Source organism: Gnatocerus cornutus, chromosome 7 (genome assembly GCF_029298725.1).
Source record: "Gnatocerus cornutus isolate USDA-ARS CGAHR chromosome 7, icGnaCorn1.1, whole genome shotgun sequence".
Classification (NCBI taxonomy): domain Eukaryota; kingdom Metazoa; phylum Arthropoda; class Insecta; order Coleoptera; family Tenebrionidae; genus Gnatocerus; species Gnatocerus cornutus.
Genome location: NC_142239.1, coordinates 12068517 through 12075134, shown reverse-complemented (window position 1 = coordinate 12075134; position 6618 = coordinate 12068517).

Below are 6618 nucleotides of genomic sequence, written 5' to 3'. Positions count from 1 at the left end.
ACTACAGTTTGTTTAGGTTGCAAATGTCCACTTTGACAGTATTTTTTTTATTTAAAGTTGGAATCTTGATCTAGCTTTGGAAATTTTAAGATGACAAGGTTAGTATCATTATTTCCCAGAATTTAACATTTGGCAATTTTGACATGAAATTTGCTGTTGGATTTCAACAAATTACATCGACTGAACTTACACGATCGTTTTTTGTACCCCAAAACCTAATTCAAGCAACACCACAATTGCAGCATTTGCAACAGGAACGATTTACACGATTAAAATTTTAGAAATTGTGATCTCTGGGGTTTTTCTAAAATTCGTCCCTGTTCTTTAAAAAAATTGAGATTTGTAACAGATACTCAATAGGTCAAAAACAGTAATTTTTTCAAATTTCATTGCCGTGGCGTCAAAACTACCAAAATTACATGTCCGAATGAAAAATATTAGAAATTTTTGGCTTGTTTTGATAATGAAAATTTTTAAAATCCGTCCCTGTTGCTCGAAAAATTTGAGATTTGAGACGGATAATAGACAACCCACAAAAAGTAATCTCTTTAAATTTTATTGCCCTTGGGTCAAAACTACCAAAATTACAGGTCCGAACGAAAAATATTTAAAAAATTGGGTTTGTCTCGAAAACAAATTTCTAAAATCCGTTTCTGTTCCTTAAAAAATTTGAGATTTGTAACAGATACTCAATAGGGTCAAAAATAGTAATTTCTCAAAATTTCATTGTCGTAGCGTCAAAAGTACCAAAATTACATGTTCGAATAGAAAATCTTGTAAATTTTTGGCTTGTTTTGAAAATAAAAATTTCTAAAATGTGTCCCTGTAGCTCGAAAAATTTGAAAATTGAGACAGACAAAAGACAAGCTACAAATAATTATCTCTCTAAATTTCATTGCTTTAGCGACGAAACTACCAAAATTACAGGTCTGAATAGAAAATATTGAAAATTTTTCACTAGTCTTAAAAATGGAAATTTCTAAAATCCGTCCCTGTTGCTCGAAAAATTTGAGATTTTAGACGGACAATAGACAAGTTACAAGTTGTAAGTAATCTCTTTAAATTTTATTGCGTTTAGGCCAAAAATATCAAAATTACAGGTCTGAATCGAAAATATTGGAAATTTTTCACTGGTCTTAAAAATGGAAATTTCTAAAATCCGTCCCTGTTGCTCGAAAAATTTGAGATTTTAGACGGACAATAGACAAGTTACAAGTAGTAAGTAATCTCTTTAAATTTTATTGCTCTTGGGTCAAAACTACCAAAATTACAGGTCCGAACGAAAAATATTTAAAAAATTGGGTTTGTCTCGAAAACAAATTTCTAAAATCCGTTCCTGTTCCTTAAAAAATTTGAGATTTGTAACAGATACTCAATAGGGTCAAAAATAGTAATTTCTCAAAATTTCATTGTCGTAGCGTCAAAAATACCAAAATTACATGTTCGAATAGAAAATCTTGTAAATTTTTGGCTTGTTTTGAAAATAAAAATTTCTAAAATGTGTCCCTGTAGCTCGAAAAATTTGAAAATTGAAACAGACAATAGACCAGTTACAAATAGTAATCTATGTAAATTTCATTGCTTTAGCGACAAAACTACCAAAATTACAGGTCCGAATAGAAAATATTGGAAATTCTTCACTCGTCTTAAAAATAGAAATTTCTAAAATCCGTCCCTGTTGCTCGAAAAATTTGAGATTTTAGACAAACAATAGACAAGTTACAAGTAGTAATATCTTCAAATTTTATTGCCTTTAGGTCAAAACTATCAAAATTACAGGTACAAATAAAAAATATTAAAAAAATTGGGCTTGTCTCGAAAATAAAAATTTCTAAAATCCGTCCCGGTTAGTCAAAAAATTTGAGATTTGTAACAGATACTCAATAAGTCAATAATAGTAATGTCTCTAAATTTCATTGTCGTAGCGTCAAAACTACCAGAATTACATGTCCAAATGGAAAATATTGGAAAATTTTCACTGGTCTTGAAAATAAAAATTTCTTAAATACCTCCCTGTTACTTGAAAAATTTGAGAATTGAGACGGACAATAAACAAGTCACAAGTAGTAATCTGTTCAAGTTTTATTGCCTTTGGGTCAAAACTACCAAAATTGCAGGTCCGAATGAAAAATATTAAGAAATTTAGGCCTGTCTTGTAAATGAAAATTTCTAAAATCCGTTCCTATTGCTCGAAAAATTTGAGATTTGTAACAGATACTCTTTAGGTCAAAAAAAATTTATTTAAATTTCATTGTCGTATCGTCAAAACTACCAAAATTACAGGTCTTAATCGAAAATATTGGAAATTTTCACTGGTCTTAAAAATAAAAATTTCGAAAATTCGTGCCTGTTCTTAAAAAAAATTGAGATTTGTAACAAATATTCAATAGGTCAATAATAGTAATTTCTCGAAATTTCATTGTCGTAGCGTCAAAAATACCAAAATTACATGTCCGAATGGGAAATATTGGAAATTTTTGGCTCGTTTTAAAAATGAAAATTTCTAAAATGTTTCTGTGCCTCGAAAAATTTGAAAACTGAGACAAAGAATAGACAGGGTACAGGTAGTAATCTCTCTAAATTTCATTGCTTTCGCGACGAAACTACCAAAATTACAGGTCCGGATAGAAAATATTGGAAATTGTTCACTGGTGTTGAAAATGAAAATTTCTAAAAGCCGTCTCTGTTGCTCAAACAATTTGAGATTTGAGACGGACAATAGACAAGTCACAAGTAGTAATCTCTTCAAATTTTATTGCTTTTAAGTCAAAACTACCAAAATTACAGGTCTTAATGAAAAATATAAAAAAAAATGGCCAGTCTTGTAAATAAAAATTTCCAAAATCCGTTGCTGTTGATCCAAAGAATTGAGATTAACAGGTGAAAAATAGTAATTTTCTATAGGTTTTACTTGAAATTTCTAAATTAAAAACACTACATTAAGAAGAAGATTCTTAAATAATGCAATAATGTAACCGGACTTACAAACAGCATTGCACTGGATTTCAACGTCACTAATCCCAAAATTTCAGTCGTAGGTGAGCCATCCTCCTGTATAATCGATGACGATAATTGATAACTGATAACAGTGATAACACACGACTGTTAGAATGGAAATACATATTTAAATACGATATTAACATTTAAAAAGACCGATGGGTTATCACCATCCCATTCATTCCATTTAACTTTCTCCCAGCTTGGAGATAAACAAAAAATATTGCTTTTCCATGTATCCCATTAACCTCGTGTCGAAGGATTCCAGTCGTATTTCATCCGACAGCTTTCAATCGCGCTTCGTTGTCCGCAGAATTTTATAGCATCCAAGAATATGTAAAGTTTTCGTCATCATTGTCAACCCATTGGTTATGCATTGGTGTGGTGGTCATAAAGCGCTCAGAAAGCCATGATTTTTGGTTATTTGCCCAGCGAGAGCGTGGGTGGTGTCGAAGCAACGTACGCTTTGGGTCTTTCATCGATCCATTACCATGGGTCTCTTGCATCTTCACCAGGATGGTCCGTCCACACGAACACGACTGTTCACTTTCCCACGACACCCCCTTCCTCTCGGCGCTGGGTAATCGCAGCAATTTACAGGGACCCAGCGCTACCTCCGCGTTATATAATTAACGCGTTCTATGGAAATCACTCATCGACACTCTAAGAGGATGTTTATGACTATGAGTATGAGTATGATCATGGGAGATGCGATAAGAAATAATAAAAACTTGAGATTTTCGCGGAATGTTTACGATCGACCCCTTGATTAGATCTTAATGTGGTTAATGGCTCAGAACAGAGTTATTGGGAAAGCACATCTTTGACATGAACGATGCTTTTTATTGTCAGCTTTTATCTCTTTGATGTAATGGGATGACTCGTCCGGAGCGAAAGAAATTGGCTGTAGTGTGGCGAGACTTAAAAAATCTTTTCGATTTGTGCACGCGTCGAATACTAAAGATGCTTTGCTTGACCCAAAGACTATAAAAAAGACACGACAATGGGCGAACAATGGTACTGTGGCGTGGGCATCTCCATTTAAATAAAATGAGGTGATTACTGCTCAGACAAATCACAGAGACGATTAAGTGGAATTCAATTGAAAGGAAACGGACCTGGGTGGCATTTAACTTGTAGCCTCTCTAATTCCGTCAGTGCGAAAAAGTGGATTGTACAACTAGTGCTGAAAATTCGGTGTTTTGTACGAATGTGACAGCTGAACCACGAGATATGTGGCTCCGTCACAAGAGTGTGAAATATTTAATCTGGACGTGTTAGACACTATACTTTTCCGACAACATGCCTGCTAAAAATTAAAGACATAAAAAGAAGTTAAATTAACTAATACTTCAAAATTCAAGGACGGATTTTTTTGTAATAATTGAGCAAATCCAGGCTACTAACATTCATAAATTGCATTTTTATAGCGTTAAAATTATTCGAGCTACGATTTTTGAAAAAAAATTGGAAATTTTTGGTTCATTCGAAAAAAAATCTTTAAATTTAATTTTTTTCTAGAAATGTTTAATTGGAATTTGTGACAGACACTCAATAGTTCACGAATACTAACCTCTCCAAATGTCATTGCTCTAACGTCAAAACTACCAAAATTAGAAGTCCGAATGGAAAATATTGGAAATTTTTGGCTTGTCTTAGAACTGAAAATTTCTAAAATCCGTTTCTGTACCTCAAAAAAATTGGGATTTGGAATAGACAATCAACAAGTCCAAAATAGTAATCTCTCTAAATTTTATTGCCCTAGCATCAAAACTACCAACATTACAGGTCCAAAAGAAAAATATTCGAAATTTTTTACTCGTCTTGAAAATGAACATTTTTGAAATTCGTCCCTATTTTTAAAAAAATATTACATTTAGGAGAAACATTCAATAAGTCAAAAACAATAATTGCTGCAAATTTGATGGCCATATCATTAAAACTACCAACATTACAGGCTCAAATGAAAAATATTCGAAATTTTTAGTTCGTTTTCTAAATGAAATTTTCTAAAATCCCTCTCTGTAGCTCAAAACAATTGGAATTTTGAACAGATAATAAATAAGTCAGAAATAGTAATCTTATCAAATTTCATTCGCCTAAAGTAAAAAATACCAAAATTACAGGTCCGAATGAAAAATATTGTAAATTTTTAGCTCGTCTCTAAAATAAAGATTTTAAAATCCGTCCCTGTGGCTCGAAAAATTTAAGACTTGGAACAGACATTGAATAGGCCACGAATACCAACCTCTCCAAATTTCATTGCTTTTGCGTCAAAACTGCTAAAATTACAGGTCCGAATGGAGAATATTGGAAATTTTTGACAGGTCTTTAAAATGAATGAAAACTTCTAAAATCCGCCCCTGTCGCTCAAAGAATTTGACATTTGAAACAAACAATAAACAAATTATAAATAGTAATCTTTCTAAATTTCATTGCCGTAGCGTCAAAACTACGAAAATTACTGGTCTGAATGAAAAATATTGGAATTTTTTGGCTTCTTTCGAAAATAAAATTTCTTAAATCCGTCCATGTGGCTCGAAAAATTTGGAATTTAGAACAAACACTTAATAGATCTTGAGTAATAACCTCTTTAAATTTCATTGCTTTAGCACCAAAACTACCAAAATTGCAGGTCTGAATAGAAAAAATTGGAATTTTTTGGCTTGTTTCGAAAATAAAATTTCTAAAATCCGTCCCTGTGGCTCAAACAATTTGAGATTTGAAACAGACAGTGAGCAGACCACAAATACTAACCTTCCCAAATTTCATTGCCCTTGCGTCAAAACTGCTAAAATTACAGGTCCGAATGGAGAATGTTGAAAATTTTTGGCTAGTCTTTAAAATGAATGAAAACATCTAAAATCCGCTCCTGTCGCTCAAAAAATTTGACATTTAAAACAAACAATAGGCAAATCATAAATAGTAATCTCTCCAAATTTCATTGCGGTAGCGTCAATACCACCAAAATTACAGGTCTAATAATAATAAATAATGGAAAATATTGGAATTTTTTGGCTTGTCTCGAAAATAAAATTTCTAAAATCCGCCCCTGTGGCTTGAAAAATTTGGAATTTGGGGCAGACACTCAATAGGTCACCAATACTAACCTCTCCAAATTTCATTGCCCTAGCGTCAATAGTGCCGAAATTACAGGTGCGAATGAAAAATATTGGAAATTTTTGGCTGGTCTTAAAAATAAAAATTTAATTTTTTATTCTAGAAATGTTTTATTTGGCATAAATAGTAACTCAATGAAGACCATCGACCTCCCCAAAGCCCATGCCTATAGCGTAGGAATTACCTGAGTTACAATTTTTTTCAAGAAGTTTGAAATTTCTTGGTTCATCCCAATTCGGTTTTTCGTTTTTTTTTTCTAAAAGTTGGTAACTCTGCGAAACTAATCTTTCAAAAACAGAAGGGCATATCAGCCTTAACCTCAATCTGTCAAAGTGACGGTTCGAGAGCAGTGCTACCAACAGATTCACCTAAAAAATTACCGACTTTTTCCGAAAGCGAGCGCTCTTCTTCGGTTGAGTGGTCAATCCTTCAATACGTTCCCATCTTCGATTAACTGACCTTTTAACCACGCAAATACATTCAGGAACTTCGTGAGAATCA